Source organism: Saimiri boliviensis, chromosome 8 (genome assembly GCF_048565385.1).
Source record: "Saimiri boliviensis isolate mSaiBol1 chromosome 8, mSaiBol1.pri, whole genome shotgun sequence".
NCBI lineage: Eukaryota > Metazoa > Chordata > Mammalia > Primates > Cebidae > Saimiri > Saimiri boliviensis.
In genome coordinates, this window is record NC_133456.1 from 20,667,967 (window position 1) to 20,695,618 (window position 27,652).

General features: G+C 49.7%; 1 protein-coding gene and 1 pseudogene across 2 annotated transcripts in view; one reads left to right on the forward strand and one right to left on the reverse strand.

Moving 5' to 3' along the window:
* Positions 1 to 27,652, forward strand: part of FBLN2 (fibulin 2) — a 92,472-nt gene that overhangs the window by 35,762 nt on the left and 29,058 nt on the right. The window lies entirely within an intron of this gene.
* On the reverse strand, positions 25,712 to 25,794 carry LOC120367299 (small nucleolar RNA U3; annotated as a pseudogene).

Here is a 27,652-nt window from a genome sequence, read left to right on the forward strand (position 1 = left end):
CAGTGTGTCTGTGCTTTTTCTCTTGGTACGCTGTTGATACGTAACCACTAGAACCTGTCAGAAACACACAACTCAAATGAATTTTCACAAGTGAACATGCCTGTGGAGCTGACCCTTAGCTCATGAGACAAGACCAGCCCCTAGGAAGCCTTCTTTCAGCCCCCTCTCAGGAAACCACTGCTGTGACTTCTAATGGCAGAAGTTAGTTTTCCAGCTTTTATAAGTGAACTTTTATAAATGAACATTCCGTGTTGTTGCGTGAATCAGGAGGGGTCTTTTTGATTGCGGCATCATACCCCATTGTAGGGATCGACTTTGCCTTGCTTGTTATTCCCTGGCTGGGGGCATCGGGGTTGTTTCCAGTAGGAGCCGTGAGCTTTCTCTGCTAGGCTTCTGGTCCTCATGCCTGTGCATTTCTGGCTCAGTTCTAGAAGAGATGGATGTATTTTTATAGCCCCGGTAGATGTTGTTCACTTGTCCACCCTGGAGGGTGTACTGGGTTTTACTTACACCTGCAGTGCATGAGAATGTCTTTCCTTGTTCTCTTCATGCAACAAGTATTTACTGAGTGCCTGTCTCACTGTCACAGACGCTGGGGAGACAGGGTGAGCAAAACAGACAAGGCTGGAGCTGCCAGTCATGGGGCGGGGAGACACACAGTCAGTGAAATGAATATCTGAAATCAGGCACATTAGATAGTGAAAGCGCTACAGAGGAAATTAAGCAGGTTCTGGACTTTGCCAGTCTGAGAGGTGGGGGGAGGCCACTCCTGGTGGTTTTGGTTTGTGTGTGCTTAGCTCTTCACACGCCTCGTCTGAGGGTTCCCCGGTGAGTCTCACTGGTCACACTCCTACCCATACTGCTGTGGGGTGGCCTTCCTGCCATTCTCGCCAAACCAATGTCAGTCTTTCCTCCTTGGACACACTTTGGTCGTGGTATCACTGACCCATTGCCACAGTAATGCAAGTGAGGCAACCCCTGCTCCTCTGTAGCACACACATTTATTATTGCTCCCAAGTCCACACGCCAGTTAGGCAGTCTTGCTGACCTGGCCAGGCATGGCTGGCATCAGCTGGGCCTGAGCATGTGTCTGCGGTCCGCTGGCAGCTCAGCTGGTCTGAGATGGCCTCAGCCAGGATGGCTCATGTCTGCGCCACGTGGTTTCTCATCCTCCAGCTGGTTAGCTCTGGCGTGTTCTCATTGTGGAAACAGACATCCAAGAGAAAGGTTAAACACAGGTGTTTTAGTTTAGGATCCTGAAGATGGAGAGCACCCCTTCAACCATTAAGACAGACTCGGGATGGAGATTGAGAATTTATTACTTCCTGGGGGATACGTAGTGCACCTGGGGCCACACACACGGGGAAGTCGGGGAGAACAAGGTTGGGGGCGTGGTGGGGAGAGAGGCGTGGGCCTGGGGCACTGGCATTCACTGGGCTCCAGGGTGGGGAACGTGAAGCCACGTAGTGGCTGGGCAGATTAAAGCAAGCAGGCCTGAGATTTAAAACAAACCAGTGCAAAATCCTTTCCTGGAAGGAGGTGTTATTTTGGAATCCTGCTGGCCTGGAGGCCAGGTGTGGGTTTGGGGCGAGCTGGGCTGAAGTAGAGGAAAGACAGCAGGAATTTATCATCTAAGTTAGATGGGCAGTTAGCCACAGAGGCCGAGGTAGTACATTTGCTGTAAACCTCAAGAGCCACTAGCAGGGCCACTGCTTTTGCCAAACTGTGCTGTCAGCCAGTCAGGAGGCCAGCCCAGGGCCAAGGCTGCTGGCCATGAGAGTTGCTGCAGAGTCCTGCTGCCATGGCGAGGGTTAAGGAGGGGAGAACGCAGGCGGTCTGCTCAGTGAGTGCCCCCATGCCTGAGCACCAAGCCCCAGACCCCCTGCCAGTGCTTCACGTGCCTCGTCTTAGTTAGGTCCCACAGCGACCTTACAGCAAAGGGATTAGGAGTCCCTTCCCACTGCGGTGCAAACCTGTGCCTGGCCGCGGCCGAGGGCGAGGAAGTGTTGGGCCCAGCTCTTAACCCAGATCTGTTCATGTAAAAGGCGTCTCTGTGTTTCCTGCTTGGGTCTTGGCACAGGGCTCCCCAGGTTGGAGGGTGGTTCCACCCGTCACTAGCTGTGTGACTTTAGGCAAAATGCTTAACTGTCCTGGGCCTCAAGATTTCTCGTCTGTAAAAAGGGCTTACTGCCGGCTCGCTCCCAGAGCTGTGTTCTCAGTGGGAAGAAAGCTTGAGGTGGATTCCAGGTGCTGGAGGGGCAGGGGTAGGGGGCTGCCACAAGGCAGGGCTCCACTCACAGCTGGTGTCCTGGGTGCTGTGGTTCCAAGCCCTGAAGCCCTGCTGGGAGGGTGGCAGCCTCTGAGCCCTGGCTGCATCCTCTTCACATACCCAGTCCGAGGCAGCAGATGTGGCTCTCCTAACGCTGGACCATGCCTGGGAGTCCTTGGTCTCCTGAACCTTACAGAATCCTGGGGCCCTTAGTGAGCTGGAGTTCAGGGTCTGTGCTGCAGGTCTCCCTGGAGTCTGTCAGCATCCTCTACCTGCCAGCACCGACCTCCTCCAGGCTAGGCTGGGCTGTGTGGCCTCTAGAGCCTTTGGCCTGTAGCATCCGGGGCTTTGAGGGGAAGCTTCTGGTTGAGATCAGAATTGCATGGGCTGGGATTCTGCTAGGATGTCCACCCCCTTGTTCACTCCTAGGCCTCCGTGCAGGGAAAGTGGACTTGGGGCCAAGTCGCAGTGAGATTGAGCCTGCTTTGGCCCTCAGAGAGTGAATTCCTGCTTCGGTTGCTCCTGGCTGTGTGACCTCAGGCAAGCAGCTCACCCTCTGAACTTCAGTTTGTGCATCTGTACAGTGGGGTAGTCCTGTTAGTCTCAGGATTGCTGAGAGGAGCGGGCAGGCCAATGGCAGACAGCTCGGAGTGTCAGAGGTTCTGCAGGAGCGGGGTGGGGGGAGGTGGGGATGAGAAGAGGGCTTTGTTTTTGTATCCACAAACAGATGTAGATGTGTATCTTCTGGTGGCCAGAAGTTGTCCCCTCTGGCAAAAGAGCAGAGGCGCCGGGCGTGGCGGGGCTGGGCAGGGGCCTTTCGGCTGCTGTGTTTGCTATTCCAGCTGCCTCCAGATGTGCAGCGGCGCGTTCCTCACTGGCTGTTTCCCTCCCACACTGCACTCTTGTTTCAGCCCCTGCCAACGACGTCAGCAAACACGCAAGCTGCCAGACCCCTCCCTCAGCCACACAGCCTGGCTGGGAGGCTGGCTTCCCACAGACAAGGGGAGGGGCACCCTCCTCTACTGAGTCTGCACGCGAGGCCCTCTTCGTCACCCTCACAGGTCACCCTTCGTCAGCGGAGCGTTTGTTATGTGCCAGGCGCTGTGTTCATCACTGGACGCGTATCAGTCTATGACGCAGCATGACCCCCCTGTGAGGGGATGTCTTCATTATGCCCGTTTTGTATACGAGTTGGCTGAGGCCCAGGCAGGGTAAGTGAATTGTCCAAGGCCCCTGAAACTAGTGAAGCAGATGTTTGCCAACCCCTGACTTGGTCCTCTGCACCAGGCACTTCCACCTCCTCCCGCCACCTCTCTGAGTTTGCCCGGCTGCCCGGCGTGAGCAGGCATTTGTTGTGGGCAGACTGAGGCTTCAGGACTCTCTGGATGACTGACCTTCGAGGGGCAAAGCTGAGCCCAGGGCAAGGCTTGCAGGCCCCGGGCTCTGCACTCGCCCCCACCCCCAGGTCTCTCCCTGGCACCTGCTTGGTCAAGGTCTGGGCCGGTGGACTTGGTGGGGCTGGTGGTCCCAGGTATAGTCAAGGGCTGCATAAGGACATTTCAGTCATTGACAGACCCTGTATATGACAGTAGGATTAGCAGGCAGGCAAGCCTGCCCGGCACAGAGGGCCCAGAATCTGGGTCTGGGGGAGTGGGGATAGAGAGAGCCGGAGGCTTTCTCTCCTGCTTCCCACTCTGCCCTCTCACCTGCCCCCGTCACCCTTTGAGTGCTAGGGATTCCGTGGGAACCACAAAGGTGAAGACCTGTAGGGATGAGGGTCCCTGCTGTCACTCCAGCGACTGTGGCCAGCCGGCCTTTAGAATGCATATGATGGAGAAGCAGTGCCAGGACCCTGGGAGTGAAACAGCTTGTGGGAAAGTAGGGGCCGTGGGGACGAGAGACCGCACCTAGCACACAGGGCAGTCGCCCCTGCTGTTGCCCTGGGGCCGTGGCCATAGGTAGAGGCCGCTGTGCCTGCATGGGGACCCTGGGATGCCACCCTCCAGGCCAGCTTCCCTCAACAAAGAGCAAGGCTGACGGGTGGGAGGTGGGTCTAGGACAGATGGGGAGTGGGCAGCAGCCGTGGGGAACAGAGACCTCACCTAGCACACAGGGCAGTCACCCCTGCTGTTGCCCTGGGGCCGTGGAGGCCCAGCATGGCCTGAAATTTGGGATTTTCTACCAGAAGCCTGGGATCTGGAACTTCATATGACAGCTCCCAATTTGTAAACATTAGCAATTCATTCACACATTTTTAAAGCACCCACAAAGTATGCTAGTGGCACCTGATTGCTGCCGTAATTTGGACTTCCCCCCTCCCACCCCTCATGACACCACTAGGATGACACAGAGACCCCGGGCTGGGTGAGGAGCTGGCCGACGGCTCTGCAGGCACAGAGGATGGGGGCCCAGGAGTCCTGACTCCAGCCCAGGCTCTCTTGCCAGACCTCCTATCCCAGCTGAGTCAGAGCTGGTGGGATCAGTGTCATGGCGAGGCTACATGGAGAGCTGAGGGTAGGGACCTGCAGGTAACAGTACAGCACCTGGTCCAGCAACAGTAGGAGCGTCACCCCTGGCCTGCAGGGGAGGCTGGTGAGAGCTGAGGCTCCAGGGAGTAGCCGTGGCCGTTGGTAGAGGCAGCTGTGCCCGCATGGGGACCCTGGGATGCCACCCTCCAGGCCAGCTTCCCTCAACAAAGAGCAAGGACTGACTGGTGGGAGGTGGGTCTAGGACAGATGGGGAATGGGCAGCAGGCTTTGGGGAGGTTGGCTGTATGGGTGTGGTGGTTAGGGATCAGGGACCGCCTGTGATGCCAGCACACAGGTGTGGATGTGAGATGAGCGGCCTCAGACTCATCTCTGTGTGCTCCTCACGTGCTCACATGGGAGGAGCTGGTGTCAGCTCTGACACCCAGGTAGAGATGCCACGTTGGCAGTGGGAACTCGAGCCTGGTGCTCAAGGCACAAGTCTGAGCTGGAGGTGGAAACTGATCAGAGAGTGGCTGTGCTTCTGTCCCTTCCCCACCAGACTGGCCCACCTGGCAGTTGGGACTGGGTGTGTGGTGGGTGAGTGATGGAGGGTGACCTTACAGTTCCTCCTCTGTCACCACGTGGCCCCTGAAGCCTGGGTGCAGGAGCAAGGAGGCCAAGGGTCTTGCTGGAGGTTGCTTGGCTGGTGGGGGCACGGCTGGGCTCCGAGTGGAGCTCTCTGGCTTCCAGGCTCTGTGTCCCTCACCCCAGCTGGCTGTGGCCATCAGCATAGAAGTGTTTCCTGCTCAGCATGAGGGTGGGGAGCATGTTACCCTCACCTCCCCCAGGCACCTTTGGTCAGTGCTGATTGCTTCACTTTGAGTGTCCAGAGTGGCCAATTATTCTGCAGGAGCAACTAGACAGGAGGGATGTGTTTTAGTTGAGGGTGTGTATGGGGAAATCAGATCCATTAATGTCTGGTCAAGGTCTAGGCAGGCAGGCCTGGTGGGGCCATGGTCCCAAGTACCGTCAAGCACTGCACAATGACATGTCCATCAATGATGGACCCCATATGTGATGGTGCAATCTCGGCTCACTGCAACCTCCACCTCCTGAGTTCAAGGGATTTTCCTGCCTCAGCCTCCCAAGTAGTTGGGATTACCGGTGCATACCACTATGCCCAGATAATTTTTTGTGGTTTTGGTAGAGACAGTGTTTCATCATGTTGGCCAGGCTGGTCTTGAACTCTTGACCTTGTGATTCACCTGCCTCAGCGTCCCAAAGTGCTGGAATTACAGGCCTGAGCCACCGTGCCCGGCCAGTTCCATATGATTACAGTGAAGCGGAAGGAGGTGAAAATGCCTGTTCCTAGTGACAGCATAGCCGTTGCTTGTGTTGGTGGTGGTGCTGGTGTAAGCAAACCTGGGCACTGCCAATCATATAAAAGCCCAGCATATGTAGTTAGGTACAGTGCCTCATACTTGATAGTGAGCGAGTGTTACCAGTTTATGTGTTTACTATAGTTTTGTTATTTTGATGTAGGCCCAGGGTACTACAATACACTAGTATGTTATTTGGCTTTCTACTTATTAAAAAAAAAGTTAACTATAAAACAGCCTCTGGCAGGTCCTTTGGGAGGTATCTAGGAGAAGGCATGGCGGTCACAGGAGATGACAGCTCCATCCCTTTTACTGCTTCTGAAGATGTCCCAGTGGGATAAGACGTGGAGGTGGAAGGCAGTGATACTGGTGATCCTGACCCTGTGTAGGCCTAGGCTAGTGTGTGTGTTTATATCTTAGATTTTTTTGTTTTTTGAGATGGAGTCTCACTTTGTTGCCCAGCCTAGTGTGCAGTGCCATGTTCTTGGCTCACTGCAACCTCCACCTCCTGGGTTCAAGCAATTCTCCTGCCTCAGCCTTCTGAGTAGTTGGGACTACAGGTGTGCGCCACCATGCCCAGCTAATTTTTGTAGAGACGGGGTTTCACCATGTTGGTCAGGCTGGTCTTGAATGCCTGACCTCATGATCTACCGCCTTGGCCTCCCAAAGTTTTGGGATTGCAGGTGTGAGCCACCACACCTGGCTTATGTCATAGTTTTTAAGAAAAAAGTTTTTTTTTTTTTTTTTTTTTCTTGAGACGGAGTTTTGCTCTTGTTACCCAGGCTGGAGTGCAATGGCGCGATCTCGGCTCACCGCAACCTCCGCCTCCTGGGTTCAGGCAATTCTCCTGCCTCAGCCTCCTGAGTAGCTGGGATTACAGGCACGCGCCACCATACCCAGCTAATGTTTTGTATTTTTAGTACAGACGGGGTTTCACCATGTTGACCGGGATGGTCTCGATCTCTTGACCTTGTGATCCACCCGCCTCAGCCTCCCAAAGTGCTGGGATTACAGGCTTGAGCCACCGCGCCCGGCCAAGAAAATAGTTTTAAAAGTAAAAAGAAAAATTAAAAATAGGCTGAGTGTGGTGACTCATGCGTGTAATCCCACCACTTTGGGAGGTCGAGAAGGGTGGATCATCTGAGGTCAGGAGTTCAAGACCAGCCTGGCCAACATGGGTAAACCCCATCTCTACTAAAAATACAAACGTTAGCCAGGTGCAGTGGCACAGGCCTGTAATCCCAGCTACTTGGCAAGCTGAGGCAGGAGAATCGCTTGAACCTGGGAGGTAGAGGTTGCAGTGAGCCAAGATCGTGCCACAGCACTTCAGCCTGGGTGACAGAGTGAGACTCTGTCACACACACAAAAAAATTAGCCAGGCCTGGTGGTAGATGCTTGTCATCCCAGGTACTTGGGAGGCTGAGGTAGGAGAATCGCTTGAACCCGGGAGTCGGAGGTTGTAGTGAGCCGAGATATCGCACACTGCACTCCAAGCTGGGTGACACAGCGAGACTCAGTCTCAAAAAAAAAAAAAAAAAAGAAAGAAAGAAAGAAAGAAAAACATATATAGAATAAGAATATAAAGAAATATTTTTCTATAGTGGTACAGTGAATGCATTTATGTTTTAAGCTAAGTGTTATTACAAAAGGGTAAAAATTAAAGTTTATACAGTAAAACCATTACAGTAAGCTAGGATGAATTTATGATTGAAGAAAGACAAATATTTAAAAATAAATGTAGTGTGGCCTAAGTGTCCAGTGTTTATAAAGTCTGCAGTAGCGCACAGCAGTGCCCTAGGCCTTCACATGAACTCACTGCTCATTCAGGGCAACATCCAGTCCTGCAAGTTCCATGCATGGTAAGGGCCCTGTCAACCAAAAATAAAATTCTACCCACCCCACAACACCTCCAACCATCTAAACCAACTTACTCCTCGGCCGGGGCTCTTAAAATGTAACTGGAAAGACTGGTTCAGGCCAAGAAGGGAAGTGGGGGTCGATAGGCCTCATTATACCTCTCACGTTAATGTCAACACAGACTTTAAATCTGATAAGAAACATTTTACAGCCTAGCTAAAAGCTTCATCTGCATAAAACTTTGGTCTTTATCTACATGATAAAACTATACCATGCACAACCTCTTATCCCAACCCACATCATTCCTTTCCACTGATCCCAGGTCTTTAGACAAACTCAACCAATTGTCAACCAGAAAATGTTTAAATTTGCCTGTAGCCTGGAGGCGCCCCCAGCCTCGCTTTGAGTTGTCCTGCCTTTCTGTACCAAAGGAATGTGTTTCTTAAGTGTGCTCCATTGATGTCTCTTGCCTCCCTGAAATGTATAAAACCAAGCTGCACCCCAGCCACCTTGGGCTCGTGTGGTCAGGACTTCCCGAGGCTGTCAGGGGCGCGTATCCTCAACCTTGGCAAAATACTTTCTGAATTAACTGAGAACTGTCTCAGATTTTCTGGGTCTGCAGGCCCTATACAGGGGAACCACTTTTTATCTTTTATGCCGTATTCTTACTGTGCCTTGTCTATGTCTAGCTTTGTTTAGATCACAGATACTTACCATTGTGTTTCAGCTGTCTGTAGTACTCAGTACAGTCATACGCTGGACTGATGTGTCGCCTAGGAGCAAGGCTACACCATGTGGCCCAGGTGTGTAGCAGGCTCTGCCGCTTAGGTGTGTAAGGATGCTCTGTGTCCTGACACGATGATGACATCACCTAACTATGCATTTCTCAGAACTTGTCCCCTTCGTTACGTGATGCATGATGGTGTGGGGTGAAGAGAAATGGAAAGCTGCCAGGTGGAGGCACGGGGTGTTCAGTTCTGGAAGGGCCCCAGCCTGGCCCTGAGGCTTCTCATTCGGAACCGTGGGCTCCAGGTCCCAGACCACCCTGGCTTTGCTCTAGCAGAGCGAATCTGGTGGCTGCTCCCAGGATACCTGCTGCCTCTTCTCCAGGCAGGACTTCTGAGTCAGCGCCTCGCTGGCCAGCGTGGGTCACCTGAGGCTTTGTAGAAGATGGAGCTGGACCGTGCTGGTGCCCAACTTCCTGTTTACTTCTAAGAGAAAAAAAATCCAGTTTATATTATGTGATATTTTTGTTTTTTATCAATCACTACTTATTAATGTTTCTAAAAAGGTATGTTTATATTTCTTACAGTAAATACTGGCCTGGGAACACCAAAATTGCTATGTCGTTAAATGTCTCATATTAAACTGTATATATGATGGGCTGGGAATTAAGCAAGATAGAAAAACCATAAACAGAATTAAGTCATTTGTAAGATTCATCTGTAAGTAACATAAAACATTCACTTTTTTGTTTATTTGTTTCTTTTATTTTTGAGACGGAGTCTCACTCTGTGGCCAGGCTGGAGTGCAATGGCCCAATCTTGGCTCACTGCAACTTCTGCCTCCTGGGTTCAAGCAATTCTCCTGCCTCAGCCTTTCTGAGTAGCTGGGATTACAGGCACACCCCACCATGTCTGGCTAATTTTTGTGTTATAAAACCTTAGTCTAAGAATCAGAATTGTGTTAAACTTCAGTTTGAGCTGAAATATAGTCTCTTAGGTAACGGAAGTTCCTTAAACTAATAAAGAGGTAACTGACAGTTCTGAGAAGGGACGGTACACACTTCAGTGTCTTACATGTTCCACACATTCTTTTAAAACAGAGTTAAATTTGTCAAGAATTTCTGTGCTTCTCCTGAATCAGGGGAGCCCAGAGTTGTGCAAGATACTTTTCTCTCTTTTGCATAGAGTTGGCCCCTAGACATCACAACAGAAATAACCCATGAAAATGCTGACGACAGCCGCACACATCACTGGCTCCCTGGAAGGCTGTGGAAGGGTGTGGCTTGCCCATGGGTCATCTGACTGCAAACATACCACCTTCCAGAGCTTTCTAAGGAGCAGCTGGAAGTCAGATACTATGGAGTCTCACAGCCCCTCCCTCCCACGTTTTTGAAGCCCACCATCAAGCCCTCTTTGGAAGCTGTGACTCTCCCAGCCACAGCTCACTAACATCCCAGGTTTCCACCTGGAACCCCAGCCCACACCAAGCAGCTGGGACAAACTTTCAGTGGGTCTGTTTGAGGGGGAAGGGGGCTCAGTGAAGAAGGGGCTCAGCCTCATCATTGTCCAGTGCTCTAATTTCAGACACACACACACACACACACACACACACACACACACACACACAGAGATATGTCATTCTTGACACTGTATCTTGCAACTCTTAAAAATAAAGCTGTTCTCTAATATTATCACATACTGTGACCCTACACTTAAGGCAATTACCAATTCCCTAATGCCTTCTAATATTCGGACTATATTCATCTCTCTTTTCTTCCCAAAGGATATTGTATAGCTCGTTTTGTAAAAGGAACGTCTAATCAAGGATAATTAGATGTTTGGTTTATTTTTGGTTGTTATGTCTCCTGAGTTTCCTTCTTTCTTAAAGTTTCTGTTGAAGCATAATGTCCATGCTCTTGAGTGTCTTTTAATCTGGAATAATATAACAGTACTCCTCTTAGAGCTTTATTTATTTATTTATTTTTATTGCATTTTAGGTTTTGGGATACATGTGAAGAACATGCAAGATTGTTGCATAGGTACACACGTGGCAGTGTGGTTTGCTGCCTTCCTCCCCATCACCTTTATCTGGCATTTCTCCCATGCTACCTCTCCCCAACTCCCCACGCCCCGCTGTCCCTCCCCTGTGTCCCTCCAACAGGCCCCAGTGTGTGATGCTTTTTTTTTTTTTGAGACAGTTTTCACTCTTTTGCTTAGGCTAGAGTGCAATGGCACCATCTTGGCTCACTGCAACCTTCACCCCCACCCCGGGTTCAAGTGATTCTCCTGCCTCAGCCTCCCGAGTAGCTGGGATTACTGTCACATGTCAATATGTCTGGCGAATTTTTGTATTTTTAGTAGAGATGGGGTTTCATCACTTTGGCCAGGCTGGTCTCGAACTCCTGACCTCATGATCTGCCTACCTCAGCCTCTCAAAGTGCTAGGATTACAGGCGTGAGCCCCTGCACCCGTCCAGAGCTTTTTATTAGAGTAAAATGTATAGACAATAAAGCAACAAGCCTTAATGGAACAGCCCAGGAAGTTTCTACTTATGTGTAAATCCAGGCATTCCACAGTCAAGATAGAAAACATTTCAAGTACTCCACAGTTTTCCTGGTGCCCTTCCTCAGTTCTTATACCCCATCGCTGCCTGAAACCATTATTCTGACTTTTATCACCATCAATTACTCTTGCCTTGATTTTTTTTTGCAGAGATGGGGTCTAGCTATGTTGCCCAGGTGTTGGGTCTCAAACTCCTGGCCTTAAGCAATCCTCCTGCCTTGGCCTTCCAAAGTGCTGTGATTATAGGTGTGAGCCACTGTGCCTGGCCTAACTCCTTCCTATTTTTTTTTTTTTTTTTTGAGACTGAGTCTTGCACTGTTGCTCCGGCTGGAGTGCAGTGGCATGATCTCGGCTCACTGCAAACTCCGCCTCCCAGGTTGTTCAAACAATTCTCCTGCCTCAGCCTCCCAAGTAGCTGGGATTACAGGTGCCCATCACCACACCCAGCTAATTTTTTGTATTTTTTTTTTTTTTTTTTTTTGAGACGGAGTTTCGCTCTTGTTACCCAGGCTGGAGTGCAATGGCGTGATCTCGGCTCACCGCAACCTCCGCCTCCTGGGTTCAGGCAATTCTCCTGCCTCAGCCTCCTGAGTAGCTGGGATTACAGGCACGCGCCACCATGCCCAGCTAATTTTTTTGTATTTTTAGTAGAGACGGGGTTTCACCATGTTGACCAGGATGGTCTCGATCCCTTGACCTCGTGATCCACCCGCCTCGGCCTCCCAAAGTGCTGGGATTACAGGCCTGAGCCACCGTGCCCGGCCCTATTTTTTGTATTTTTAATAGAGATGGAGTTTCACTATTTGGCCAGGCTGGTCTCGAACTCCTGACCTTGTGATTCTCCTGCCTTGGCCTCCCAAAGTGCTGGGATTACAGGTGTGAGCCACCACGCCCAGCCTGCCTATTCTTTAATTAATTTATTTATTTGAGACAGAGTCTCACTCTGTTGCCCAGGCTGGAGTGCAGAGGCGCCATCTCAGCTCACTGTAATCTCTGCTTACCAGGTTCAAGCGATTCTCGTGCTTCAGCCTCCTGAGTAGCTGGGACTACAGGTGCCTACCACCATGCCCGTAGTATTTTTGTATTTTTAGTAGAGATGGGGTTTCACCATGGTGGCCAGGCTGGTCTCAAACTCCTGACCTCAAATGATCCACCCGCCTCAGCTTCCTTAAGTGTTGGGATTACAGGCATGAGCCACTGCACCCTGCCCTGTTTTGTTTTCTATTCTTGAATTTATTTTGAATGATGGGAACATACAGCATGATCTTGCTTGTATTTGGCTTCTTTAGCTCAAGATAAAGTATTTGAGATGCATGCATGTTGGTGCATATAGCAGCAGTTTATTTTTAGAAAATGACTCCTTATGATTCCATTGTAGGAATATGTCATAGTTTAAAAAATCTGTTTTAGTGTCGATGAACATTTGGGTTCCATGCTGCACACAGTTGCTGTGAACATTCTCATCTGCGTCGTTTGGAAGATGTAGGCATCCATGTCGGCTGGCTACATACCCAGGACTGGTGTTGCTACATCAAAGGTTATGTTTAACGTTAGCGGATACGGTTTTCCAAAGTATATCTCCAGTTTCCATCCCTGCCAGCCATGCGTGAGAGTTCCATTTGCTCCACATTTTTGCCAACTCTGGCGGTTGCCATTCTTTGTAATTTTGGTCAGTCTGGAGGATGTGTCATAGTAGCTCACTAGTAGAAGCCTTTATTTGCCTTCTCTCACAAGTCGTGGTGTTGTGTACATTTTTATATTACACTTGGCCATTTTGCTGTCATTTGCCTATTTTAAAATTCAGTTTCTTTGTCATATTGGTTCATAGGAGTTTTTAAAATATGTTCTGGTTATGAGTCTCTTGTTGGATTCCACATATGTGATCTCATTCTATGACTCGCCTTTCTACCCTCTTAATGATACTTTCTGATGAATTCATTGCCAATGTTGTCATCCGAGGAACACAAATTCCAAATTGGAATAAAGAGTCATCTATTGATCTGTATATTTATGTTAATACATTTTGTGTCCTATTTAAGGAATCGATGTCTCTCCCAAGGTCATAAAGATATTTTTCTGTTATGTCCTAGATGTTTTATTGTTTTACCTTTCACATTTAGCTCCTCAGTCCATCTGGAACTTGTTTTTGTGCATGGTGTGAGTAGGAGTCAAAATTCAGTTTTTTACAAATAGGCGTTCAGCTGGCCCGGCGTGTGTTGAAAAGACTGTCTTTTCCACTCTGTGTTACATTGTTAGCTTTGCCAGGGATCAAGTGACTGCATCTGTATGGTCTGTTTCTGGCCTCTCTTCTCTTTTATTATTTATTTATTTATTTATTGAGACGGAGTCTCACTCTGTTGCCCAGGCTGGAGTTAAGTGGTGCAATCTCAGCTCACTGCAACCTCTGCCTCTTGGGTTCGAGAGATCCTCCTGCCTTAGCCTCCTGAGTACCTGGGATTACAGGCGCCTGCCACCACACCCAGCTAATTTTTGTATATTTAGTAGAGACGGGGTTTCACCATGTTAGCCAGGCTGGTCTTGAACTCCTAACCTCAAGTGATCCACCTGCCTCGGCCTCCCAATGTGCTGGGATTACAGGTGTGAGCCACTGTGCCCGGCCAATGTTTCTGGCCTCTCTTTTTTGCTCCATTATCTATCTTTGCACCATTATCGCTCTGTCTTGATGACTGTAGCCTTGTAGTAATTTTTAATATCTGCTAGTGGGAGTTTTCCAGCATGGGATCTTCTTTTTCAAGATTGTTTTAGCTGTTCTGGGTCCTTTGCATTTCCACTGAAATTTAGAGTCAGCCCCTTTAAAAGGCTGCTAGCATCTCAATTGGTATGGTATTTGAATCTGTAGCTCAAGTTTGAGAGAATTGACATTCAATATTAAGTTTCCAGTCCATGCAAATGATCTATCCCATTTTATTTAGGTGGTTTTTATTTTCTTTTGGGAGTGTTTTGTCATTTTTAATGTAGAGTTCTTGTATATCTTTAATTAGACATATTCCTAGCTAGTTGATGTTTTTAATACTCTTGCAAATTGTATTGATTTCAACACTTCATTTTCTAAGTTTTTGTGGCTCATATTAGTTTGCTTTGGTAACAGTTTATTTAGCTCATTCTGTGAGTTAGCAGTTTAGGCTGGGCTCTGCTGATGTGGGCCAGGTGTGGCTGATGTTAGCTGAGCTTGCTCATGTGTTTGTGGTCGACTGGGGGCTCAGCTGGGGGATGGCTGGTCTGGGATGGCCTCTGCTGGGATGATTGTCGATCTTCCCTCATCCATCCTCCAGCAGGCCAGCCCAGATTATAGAGTCCCAGGAGACAGTGCAGAAGCCACAAGGTCCCTTTGGATTTCACGTGTGCTGTATCCTGCTGTCCGTGGCAACATAGTCACGAGATCAGCCCCGATTCAACAGGTGGGGAAATAGGTGCCACCTCTCAATGGGAGGAACTGCAAAGCATTAAGGCGATTTCTGCAGTTGTCACAGATAGGACGACAATATTTATACTGAATTTAGCAGCCTCCTCTGCAGGGTGGGAACCTCATGGGAGTCCTCCACATGTTAACTAGCCAGGCATGGGTTAGGGTTAATCTGCACACTCACACTGTGATATAAACATAGGAAATGGTTTCAAGTTTATCTCTGGTAGACAACAGCCTTGGCTTTGGGGACAGGCAGAGCTGCGTTTCAGTCTTGGTATAGTCACTTTCTTCACCTTTAAGAGGAAGATAATTGGCTGGGCACAGTGGCTCATGCCTGTAATCCCAGCACTTTCGGAGGCTGAGGCGGGTGGATCACAAGGTCAGGAGTTCAAGACCAGCCTGGCCAAATGGTGACACTCATCTCTACAAATGCACAAATTAGCCGGGTGTGGTGGTGCAACCCTGTAGTCCCAGCTACTCAGGAGGCTGAGGCAAGAGAATTGCTTGAACCTGGGAAGCAGAGGTTGCAGTGAGCTGAGATCACACCACTGCATTCCAGCCCAGGTGACAGAGAGCGAGACTCCGTCTCAAAGAAAAAAAAAAAAAAAAAAAAAAAGAGGAAGGTAATTACCCGTGGCCTGAAGGGTTGTGGGAAGAGTGAAGTAGGGTGACATATTCAGAAGTCCCCAGTGTGGGCGTGGGCGGCTGTAACCATCAGCAAATATGAAACCTTCCTCTCTCCGCCCCAGAAGCAGCCCGTCTTAATCTGGTGTGCCTCTTGCTCTGCCACAAACACTGCAAGCTTTTCTAGCACTCAGTTTACCTCCACTTCAGAGCTGAGCTGAGCTGAGCTACAGTCGACAAGCTGTTATCCTGTGAAAGTTATAGACTTTTAAGTGAACATTTTCCCAGTTCTTTTCTGTGGTTGTCTCTTTAGATTTTGGAGCCTCTATATTTTCTTCCAGGGCCAGGAGTCAAGCATTTTTTCTGGAGACCTTTGAAAAGCTCATAGACCCCAGTGGGTGGGTGGGATACCGAGGGTACAGTTAAACCCACCCTCCTTGGTGTTTGGGGGCTGTGTGTAGAAATGTGGGCAGAGTTCCATCAGAGAACCGCTTACCTGGGTTTGATGGGCCGGGGGTGGCGCTGGGCAGGGCAGAGGTCCCCTGCTGTGGTAGGTCTCTCTCCGGAGGGGGCAGAGGTCCCCTGCTGTGATGGGCTTCTTTCTGGGTGGGGCAGAGGTCCATTGCTGTGACAGGCCTCTCTCTGGGTCAGGCGGAGGTCCCTTGCTGTGATCGGCTTCTCTCTGTGCTCAGACCTCATCTCTCACCATTCCTGGGCTCAGGGAACCTGCAGCTTGGGCAGCTTTGACTCCTGTCCTGGGGAGTGGGAGTCACCTCACAAAATAAGCTCGCCATGCTATTTAAACCCTGTGTGTGACCTTGGACATGTCACTCTGCCTCCCTGGGTCTTGGTTTTCCCAGCTGGGTGGTGGCTGTTACTAAAGTGATCCTGGCTCTGCAGGCTCTGAAGGGAGGGGGAGTCCTAGCCCCCGACCTGGGCCCAGGGAACAGCTCTTGCTGCGAGCCGGGCATCTCGAGCTGGCAGAGCTGAATGGTCAGGCTGGCTTCCAGGTGGCAGTCTGCTGGGGAGGCAGAGGGACCCCAGAGCCCAGGCCCCTGGCTCCAGACCCTGTGCAGGACAGTGTGTAGCCGAGAGCCTGCTGTGAGAGGGGGCGTGGGGAGGGGGCCAGAGGGGTGGCAGGGAGGGCCCTGGCTCCTTTGGAGGAATTGATTCGGATGGGGACTTGAACTTCCCTCCCCTTCTTTCCGTTCTTGGATGCTCGGCTCAGGAGCCTGCACTCTGGAGCCATACAGCCGGGGTGAGATCCTGCGGCTGCCCTGGCTGGGTGTGTGGTCTGGGCAAGCTGTGCCTCCTCTTTCCACAGCTGTCTGCTGGTCTGCAAAATGAGGGCTGGGGCTAGGACCTTCCTTCTAGAGCCAGAGGGAAGATACCACGGGTGCAGGCCTGGGCCCAGCAGGTAGCTCTGCCAAGCCTGAGATCCGGCTGGTTGTCGGGACTGGCCAGGCGCCTCATCTGGGCCAGGCTGGAGTGTGCAGACGGTAGACATCCACAGAGGAGAAGGTGACGGGAGAGCCATGGAGTGCAGTGGGGACGCAGAAGCTGGTGCTGAGGGGGCCGGCTGTGGCTGCTCTGCCTGCTGAGGAAGGTGTCCCTTGGGCTGAGTTGGGTGAGCTCAGGCAGAGCCCCCCCACCCAGCCACTTCTGCTGTTTCTTACCATCCCCTGCTGGTTTCTGTGATCCTGGGGAGGAAGGCAGCCCCGGGTTCAGGAGTCCTTCCTGTCTGTCTGTTTTACAGTCCTCATAAGAAAACCTCAAGATGCCTCCCCAGACCTGCAGGTAACCCCCACACCCTGCCTCTCTGCACTCCCAGGAGAGCACCAAGGATGGTGGGAACATCAAGGCTGCAGCCTTCTCTGCGATGTTTGCTCAGGCCCCACAAACATCCTGTCCAAACGGGCCTGGTGGAGATGGCCTGATCACCAGCCTCCTGCCAGGTGTGAAAACTCCTCTGCAGCGTTTTTAATGCCAGAATTCTTTAAGGCTTTAATGTCACGGAGCCAGGACTGTCTAGAGGGGTTACGACCTCTGCGCTGAATTGTTTGGAAATCCATTGTGCTGTGATCAAAGGAGCTTAGAATCCTCAGAATCTCAATTTTTTTATGAGTCTCTTGAATGAGTAATACTTGCATAAGAGATAAGAAACAAATATAAAATCAAAAGTGGTAAACAGTGACAGGTCAGTTTCCTTCCTCCCTCCCAGGGCTGAGTCCCTCCCCAAGATAGCCACCGTTTCCAGTTTCTTGGGTCTACTTCCAGAAATAATCCATGCATATCCATGCATCTTTTTAGAAAGACAAATGGTAGCTTAGTAGAGACACTATTCAGCATTGATCCTTAAAAAATTCTTCACCGTGCACGTGGAAATTGGTTCATGTAAGTACATGTAGATCTAATGCTTTTTAACAGCGGCATCAGATTAGATGGCATCAGATTAGATGGATATAGCGTCAGTTTTGCTTTGTTTTGAGATAAGGTCTTGCTCTGTCCCCAGGCTGGAGTGCAGTGGCGTGATCACCGGTCTCTGCAGCCTAGACCTCCTGGGCTCAAGCCATCCTCCTGCCTCAGCCTCCCAAGTAGCTGAGACCACAGCTACATGCCACCACGCCTGCCTAATTTTTAAATTTTTTTGTGAAGATGGAGGCTCACTGTGTTGGTCAGCATCAGTTATTCAATCCTGTCCTGCAGATGGGATTTAGGTTGTTTCTGGATCTTTGCTGTTCACAAATGCAGATGCATCAGAATCTGTGATCCTCCTGTTTGTGTTCATTAGATCATCCAATCTATCAGCAGATTAGATCCCTACCAGGAGAGGTGTGGGGTCACAGCTTTTTTATACTGCAGTGTATTATTGTTTTTATCATGTAACATGACATTGCCCATTTTTAGCTCTGCTCTTCCATGGCATGAATTACATCCACCTCGTGCAGCCATTGCCACCATCCACCTCCAGACATTTTTCATCTTCCCAAACTGAAACTCTGTCTCCGTTAAACACGAACTCCCTATCCCCCACCCCCAGCCCCTGGCATCCACCATTCCATCTTCCGTCTCTATGAATCGACTACTCTAGGGATCCTATACAAGTGGAATCATACAGTCTTTATCCTTGTGCATCTGGCTTGTTTCACTTACCGTGATTTTATTTTTTATTTTTGTTAAAACTTTTTTTTTTTTTTAGATAAGGCCTTGCCCTGTTGTTCAGGCTGAAGTGCAGTGGCACGATCATAGCTCACTGCAGCCTTGACCTCCCAGGCTCAAGTGATCTTCCTGCCTCAGCCTCCCAAGTAGCTGGGACTATAGGCACACACCAGCACACCTGGCTAATTTTTAAATTTTTTATAGAAATGGAGTGTGGCTATGTTGCCCAGGCTGGTCTCGAGCTCCTGGCCTCAAGCAGCTGTCCCACTTCGGCCTCCCAAGATGCTGGTATTATAGTCGTGAACCACTGCATCTGGCCTGCACCTATTTTTAAAAGACTCTTTTAGTCTTTAGTTTTAGAGGTTTCTGATCATACTACCATTTTCAGTACTGTTTTTGTTTGGGAGGCGAAGAGCAGTTCGGGAAGTGTCCACGTGGGCAGCAGGGCAGAAACCTTAGGGTCACCCTGACACCCCACCCCACAGTTACCACCGTCCTGACAGCAGTCAGCAGGAGTTCCCTCCTTCTCTTTATACCCCCGAGCAATCTTGCCTCATTCCTCTCTGTTTTTGAGCCTCATATGCAAGTCCGTGTACAGTACTCCCCTGTGACCTGCCTCTTTCCCTGGCGCAGTGCTGGTGTGGTCCTTGTGGGTCATTGCACGTGGTGGCAGTGAGGGAGCTGGCATCATGTGGTCACCCTGCAGCCTGCGGACCCTTTCTGTCATTTGTGGGAACTTGGAAACCACCTGGAGACTACCAGAACACTCAGGGCCGTGGGTGTGGCACCTTCTGCTTTGCCAGGGGACAGTGAGTGGTTTTCCAGAGTGGACCTGCTCTGTGCTGCTCGGCGTGGGAGCAGTGGGGTTCCTTCGGGGCAAGGGTCATGCTTACCCTGCTGCCAGGCCTGGAGCCCTGATTCTGTGAAGTCAACCGTGCGTTCCGAAGCCAGGATGTTGCTGGGCCATGTCACTGCCAATCCCAGGAGGCCAGAGAGAGCCTCAGGGTTGGGGCTGGACTGTCAGGGTGGAGAGCACCTGCGTCTGAGAACCAGCAGGTGGGGAAGGCATTGCTCTCCCTCAGCCTGAGCTCCTGCAAAGCAGCAAAGTGGACAGAAATGGGGGATTCTTGAAAAACCAGAAGAAAGAAGAGGCAGAGCAGGGTTGGGTGAAGGCTGCACCAGTTTCTGCAGCTGAAGGGATGGCTGCTTATCCTTCCATGGATTTGTCTATCCCTTTGTTAATTAACTTGGAAAGTAGTCACCAAGCATCCTGAATGGGCCAGGGGATAGGGAGGCTGCATTTACTGAGCACTAGCTGTTTGCCACACACCGAATCTTATGTCCCCACTTGTGAAATGTGGGTTGGGAAGGGGGGGTTACTTGCCCATTTTACAGGTAAGGAAATGGAGGCTCAGAAGCTGAGTGACTTGCCCAGGTCCCCCAGCCAGTGAGTGGTGGCCCAGCTACACACCTGTGCTTCCAGCAGTGGGAGGACACACCTGTGCTTGTCTTGTGACCCTGGTAGCATCTGCTACTTAGAGGTGGTATAAGGGGAGGTGGCCAGTAAGTGTTTGCATTCTTTTTTGTCATTTCCCTAAGCCTGTGCCCTTGGGCTGCATCTCTCTCTTTTTTTTTGAAACGGAGTCTTGCATCATTGCAAGGTTGGAGTGCAGTGGTGCGATTTCAGCTCACGGCAACCTCCGCCTCCCAGATTCAAGTGATTCTGGGACTACAGGCGCATGCCACTATGCCTGGCTAATTTTTTTGTGTTTTTAGTAGAGATGGGGTTTCATCATGTTAACCAGGATGGTCTCCATCTTCTGATCTCATGATCCACACGTATTGGCCTCCCAAAGTGTTGGGATTATAGGCGTTAGCCACAGGGCCTGGCTGGGCTATACCTCTTAAACTCTGAGAACCTCTTTTTACACCTCTGGGACACGGAGATCATCACACTGACCTCCTGTTGTTGATGTGAGCTTTACATGAGATGATATACACCAAGAGCCTGAAATATTTCACCCAGCCCCAGATTTTACCAGGGTCCTGGTCTGTGCTGTGTGCTGCACACTGGAGACCCTGAAATGATCAGGCTGATTTTTGGACCATGAGATCCTCACAATCTGGTGGTTAGGTCAAGCCTGCCACCTGACAGGGACATCGTGGTGGAAGGACGTGAGTGAAGTCAGAGGAGGCAGCTGCTTTACCTAGGTGCTAGACAGAGCCTGCTGGACGGACAGACAGGGAGTCACATCTGGACTGGCTCGTTAGGAATGGGTAGTTGGATACTCGCCAGGTGGCCAAGGTAGAAGAAGGGCATCCCATCAGGGAACAGCGTGTGCAAAGGCATAGAAGAAGAGAAGGTATGTGTGGCTAGGAGCTGAGTCTGGGCTGTCCTGCGAAGGCCCTGAGTCTTACTCCAGAGAGAGGCACTTGATCCTATAGGGCAGTGGCTTTCCTGTGGGATCTGTGGAGCCCCAGGGCTCCCCAAGATGACTCATGGATGGGAAGGCCAGGGCATTGTGAGGAAGACTAGGTAAGGTGACGTGATGAGGGTTGAGTAGGAGCTAGTTTAGATAGGGAAGTCAGGGAGATCCTCTCTGAGGAGGAGAGTCCCCCCAAAAGAAAAAGAGCCTGCCCCATACAGAGTGGTGGCAGCGGATGGCACAGGGAGAGGTGGAGGATCCAGGTAGGCAGCATGGCAAGTGTCCAGGTCCTGGGGCAGGACTGAGCCCAAGGAGCTCCTGAGTAGAGACAGCAAGTGGGAGAGTGGGTCAGAGAAAAGAGGCCAGGAGGGGAGGCGGGCAGTGCCCCACCATATAGGCTTTGTAAGGAAAGTGGGGACCATGGGGGGCCATAGGCACAGGAGAGATCCCATCTGATTTGTATTTGTGAACAGTCATTCTGTAGCCCTGTGGGTGACGGGCTGGAGGGTGACAGAAGTGGGAGCAAGGAGGAAAGGAGGGGGTGGTAGAGGAGGGGGTGGCTGATGGACTGGTGGACGGGGATGCCTTTGGAGGTGGCCCCACGAGTGATGGATTGGAGGGAGGCAGGGGACGGGGGATTGGCCTGAGGATGGCAGGGCCTTTGTTGACACAGGAAGACCTGGGGAGGGGGCAGCTCGGGAAAATCTGGAGCTGAGCAAATTCTAGCTGAGGGAGTGCCAGGGAGACATCTGGAGTGGTTTCTTGGCCAGCTGTGGGCATGTGCATGTGATGTGGGGGGCGGGGGCAAGGAGAAGGTGGCATTGGAAGCTTGGAGATGAGATCAGCCAGGCCAGGGTGTGATGGAGAAGAAGCCCCAGGGCTGAGACTCCAAAAGCCTTGTGCTCAGGAACTTAAAATGTGTGTGTGTCTGTGTGTGTGTGTGTGTGTGAGAGAGAGAGAGAGAGAGAGAGAGAGAGAGAGAGAGAGAGATGATCTCAGAAGAAGACTTGGAGGAGAGGAGGTGGAGGTGGCTGCTGGTTGGAGAATCAGGGTGGAGGGCTGGGGCCTCTGGACATAAGATGAGTTGTACTCACTCACCTTGCTGGGCTTTGCCTGGCTCTGCCTCCCACATTTTGGACGGCACCTGGCAATGCCACTCATGGTACCTGCACAATTTCCCCTCCTGCTGCTAGTGGCTGGCCCTCCCAGCATAAGGGTCATAGCTCCTGAGCTTTGTTTGCAAAGGAAGGTGGCCAGGAGAGAATGGGGAGAAGCCTGCCAAGCTCAGGCTGAAACCTGGCATCTGATCAAGGAGGGGCAGGTGGAGGGCGCCATTCAACTGCCAAAAAAGCAGACCCACTTCTCAGGCTGGTGATAGTTACAGTCTCAGAGAGGACCTTCAGGATCAGCTGCATCAGGTCCCCTGTGCAAAAGACGTGGGGAAGCTCAGGCCTGGAGAAAGGAGAAGAAGAGGGGAAATTGAGGCTGGGACTTCTTTTTTAGATTTGTACACACTTACGGGGTGGGTACATGTGAAATTCTGTGACATGTATGTAATTCATAGTGATTAAGTCAGGGTGCTGAGGGTATCCATTACCTGAGCACAGTGCATTTTTGTGAAGTGCAGTCACCCTGCTTGGGATTTCTAACTCCCCAGCTCATCTGTGAATAGGAAAGCTGTCAGTACCCACTCTTAGTAACTGTGAGGTTCGTGTGCTGGGACCTGGCCTGCCTGGTTACTGGCCCTGCTGTATTTCAGCTGTTACTGTTATCCTTATTGGGCATCCCATTGATGTCACCTGGCTAAGAGCCAGGTACCATCACCTCTGTAAGGCAATCTTGGAAGAGGTTTAAGGAGGGAGGATTCCGTCCTATAGAAAAATGTTGTGAGTCTGAGCTGTGCAGAAGAGAGGATAAGCCACCTGGGCAGAGTCACAGCCCGTCAGCAGGTGTTCAAATAATGAGAGACTCCCACATGCCCAGAGTGTAACAAGAGGGGATGAAGCATTGAATAGTGTCGTCACCCTCAGTGGCCACAGAGACTCAAGTCGGCATCCTGGGAGGTGGAGGCAGGGCTCTGCCTGGCACCCGGTACTCCCGAGTCCTAGGCCAGACATATCTGAGCCATGTTCCATTCAGATGGTGAGCACTGATCCCAGCCTCCGACATAGCGGCTCTCAGGGGCCCAGGGTCTCCTAGATTGATTCAACAAATACTCATTGAACACCCGCCATGTGCCAGTGGCTGATACAGCTGTGAGCAAGACAGATAAGATACCTACCATCTGGGAGCTGACATTTCAGAGGAGGAAACAGAAAACTGAGAAAGTTAACTCATAAACAAGACCCTCTCAGAGTGCCATCTCCTGTCAGAGGGTTATTTATTTATTTGTTTGAGACAAGGTCTTAGTCTGTCACCCAGGTTGGAGTGCAGTGGTGCAAGCGTGGCTCACTGAAGCTTCCGTCTCTTGGCTCAAGCAATCCTTTCCCCTCAGGCTCCTGAGTAGCTGGGAATGCAGGCATGTGCCACCATGCCCAGTTAAATTTTTTCTTTTTAAGAGACAGTTGCACTGTGTTCCTCAGGCTGGTCTCAAACTACTGGTCTCAAGTAATCCTCCTGCTTCAGCCTGGCAGAGTACTGGGATTACAGGCTGCGGATTTTATTTCTGAAGAAGATTCTCTTTATTCTGAAATTATCTTTGTAAGTTTTATTCTAATACTGCCTTTATAGATTTAGAATCGACTTTTGTGTATGATGTGATGTGGGTCCCAGCATCATATGTTAAATTCTTTCCCTGCTAAGTTTGAACGTTGCCTTCCTCATATATTCGGTTCCCATATGCACGTAGCTCTGCTTCTGAACTCTTCTCCACTGAGCTCCTTGCCTCCTTGTTCTGATTATTAGAACTTTGAAGTGTATTCTGATACTGTTAGAGAAAGTCTGCCTTCTCTGTTCTTACTTTTCAGAAACGTTCTTGGGTATTCTTAAACATTTCTTTTTTTTTTGGATGGATTTTAGAATTAACATGACAAATTCTGTGACAGTTATGCTTTGCTTTGGTTGGAATCACATTGAAATTGTAGAGTCAGTAGAAGAGAATTGACATCTTTAAGGTGTTGAATTACCCATCCAGACACATGGTATGTATTTTGAATAAAGTGTATGTTATACCCATTAGACAATTAAATTTTCTTCTTCATGTGAATCAAGCATGTTTACCGTAGATTTATTTCTAGGGAATTTTTTCCTATTAACTTTTCTATTTAGGCCGGGCGCGGTGGCTCAAGCCTGTAATCCCAGCACTTTGGGAGGCCGAGGCGGGTGGATCATGAGGTTGAGAGATCGAGACCATCCTGGTCAACATGGTGAAACCCCGTCTCTACTAAAGGTGCAAAAAAAATTAGCTGGGCATGGTGGCGCGTGCCTGTAATCCCAGCTACTCAGGAGGCTGAGGCAGGAGAATTGCCTGAGCCCAGGAGGCGGAGGTTGCGGTGAGCCGAGATCGCGCCATTGCACTCCAGCCTGGGCAACAAGAGCGAAACTCCGTCTCAAAAAAAAAAAAAAAAAAAAAAAAAAGAACTTTTCTATTTAATTGTTATGAGGGTATAGGAAAGCCACTAATTTGAGTGTGTTGTTTTGGCTATTGTATTATAAATCATTATTGTTAATTGTATCAATTCTAATACTTTGTGAGTTTTGATTCTCTTGAATTGGCTAGGAAGGTGAAACCATAACATCTGCCAATAATGACTGTTGTTTCTTCTTTCTGTTATTTCTTTGGCCCTTCTCTCTCTCTCTCGCTCTCTCTCTCTCTCTCTCTCTCTCTGTCTGTCTCTTTTTTTTCTGAGACAGTCTTGCCCTGTCACCCAGGCTAGAGTGCAGTGGCATGATCCTGGCTCACTGCAACCTGTGCCTCCCTGGTTCAAGCAATCCTCCTGCCTCAGCCTCTTGAGTAGCTGGGATTACAGGTGCATGCCACCACGCCTGGCTAATTTTTTTGGTATTTTTAGTAGAGACAGGATTTCACCACGTGAGCTAGGCCAGTCTTGAACTCCTGACCTTATGATCTGCCTGCCTCGGCCTCTCAAAGTGCTGGGATTCCAGGCATGAGCCACTGTGCTCTGCTTCCTTTTTTCTTGTTTTACTATATTTGCTAGTATCTCCAGGACAATGCTATACAGTAGCATGGCCCATGGACATTATTTTTGTAATATTTAATGATTCAGTGGGGGGTGTGTTTAATGTTCCCCCATTGAGTGTGATGTTTGCTATGTGCTTCTGGTAGACACCAGTTTTCAAGAACTCTCATTCCTCTCGGTGCCTCAGAGCAGAACAGTGACAGGCTGTGATGAAAGCTGTTTTCCCTGTGGAATAGAAACTTAGGAAAGCGTAGTGACTTGCTGTGCCTGCTAAGCTCTTGCTCCTGCTGGAGTATGCAGGCACTGTCCTTCACAGCATCTGTCCTTCAGCCCTGCACCCTTACATGAACTGCTCAGGACATTTAGAGGACTTTGAGGGCCTTACTGCCTGCACAGCCGTTTCGTCCTCATACAGAGAACGACCCTGAGTCTGTAGGGAGGAGAAGTAGCTGTCAGGGGTAATGCTGAGATGTGGACCCAGGCCCATCAGGCTGAGGCACTTGTCTGTTACCTGTTGCCCCCAGCACGAATGTCTAGGCATTCTGTATGAACTTGACTTAGGAATGTCACTTTCAGACCTCAGGGGCAAATGCGTGGGTTAATTACACTTCTCATTTCTTGGCGTGGCTCTCATTATCCTCTTTGCAAGGCTCTCTCTTGTTTTATTTACATAGTAATATTTTATTTTTGGTGCTCTGCATGTTCAGAGAAACTTATCTAGTAACGAACTATAGAAATGATCCCGGAAAGTATAGCCTTAATATTTTATTTTCTTTCATCTCCGTTCTCCATTCCCATCCACTGCCTCCACCCCCATAGCTGACAGTTTCATCTCATCAGTGTGTTTTGGCTTTCATGTGTTCTTGCAAAGTATGTATTGTCATTTTACGTGTGACATTTTAAATCTGTGTCGTAGAGCTGATTTGGCTTTTTCCTTATTTCTCTTAGTGCTGTGTTCCTACACACTGTTGTGTGTCCGTGTGTCTGGCTCGTGCTGCTGTGTTTGTATCCAGTGTGTTGTTTTTGATAGCTCCTCCACATAGGATGGCCCCCATTTTCCTCATCTTCCCCCCAGTGATGGACACCCAGGCTTTCCCCAACTCCCTTTCACAAATAACACTTGACATGGGCATCCTTATCCTGGTTGTGTTACGGGCTGTGATGAGGACCTCCCTGGCGTGGACAGCAGGAGCAGAGCGTCTGGGTCCTAGATGATACGTGTGCTTAACTGTGTAACCACGTCTCCCTCAAGCTGGCCACACCGCTTGCCACTCCCACCCCAGACACGTGGGCATACAGCAGTGCGGAGGAACACAGCACGGAAGGAGAAAGGGGATCCTCACCTCTGGCTGGCATTTCTCATATTTCCAGTTTCATGGATATGTTATGATTTTTTGAGACAGAGTCTCGCTGTGTCGCCCAGGCTGGAGTGCAGTGGCTCGATCTCAGCTCACTGCAACCTCTGCTCCCACTCCCCATCCCTGGGCTCAAGCAATCCTCCCACCTCAGCCTCCTGAGTAGCTGGTCTAACTTTTGTATTTTTTGTGGAGTTGGGGTTTTACCATGTTGCCCAGGCTGGTCTCCAACTCCTGAACTCAAGCTACCAACCCATCTTAGCCTCCCAAAGTGCTGGGATTACAGGTGTGAACCACCATATCTGGCCTAACGGGTCTTTTACTTTGGAGTTCTTTTTTTTGTTTTTTTGTTTTTGGTCAGTTTTCAGGAGTTTATTATGTTTTATAGATAGCAATTCCTTGTCAGTTTTGGACATTCCAGAAACGTCTCCTAATCTGTCAACCGTCTTTCTTATACATATTATTTTAATTTTGAGGTAATCAAATTCATTAATTTTGTAACCTAGAGCTTGTTGAGTTTTGAAAAGTTCTCTGCTACTCTTGACTCCTTCCAACCTCCCTGTCACAAATACAGTTGCCCCTTGAACAACTCAGGAGTGAAGGATGCTGACCCCACTAACAGTCAAGAATCCGCATGTAACTTTTGACTCCTCAAAAACTTGATTAATAGCTGCCTGTGGACAGGAAGCCTTACTGAGAGCACAAATAGTCAGTTAACACGTATTTTGTATGTCATATGTATTATACACTGTATTCTTACAGTAGAGTTAGCCTGAGAAAAGAAAATGTTATTAAGAAAATCATAGGAGAAAATCCGTTCACTATTTCTGCAGTGGAAGTGGGCCGTCATGCGGGTCTCCATCCTCGCTGTCTTCGTGTTGAGTAGGCTGCGGAGGAGGCGGGCTTGGTCTTGCCATCTCAGGGGTGGCAGAGGCCCCCATAACAATTAAATAGAAAAGTTAATAGGAAAACATTCCCTAGAAAGAAATCTACAGTAAATGTGCTTGATTCACATGAAGAAGAAAATTTAATCGTCTTATGGGTATAACGTACACTTTATTCCAAATAAATACATACATGTGTCTGGATGGGTGATTCAATACCTTAAAGATGACTATTCTCTTCTACTCACTCTACAGCTTCAGTGCGATTCCAAGCCAAGCAAAGACTCCTGTTTTGTTCAGGGGTGAGGTGTGTATTCAACATGAACCCTCCATGAATTTCCTGGATGAGCTTAAACTTCTCTTGCTGCCACTGCTGCT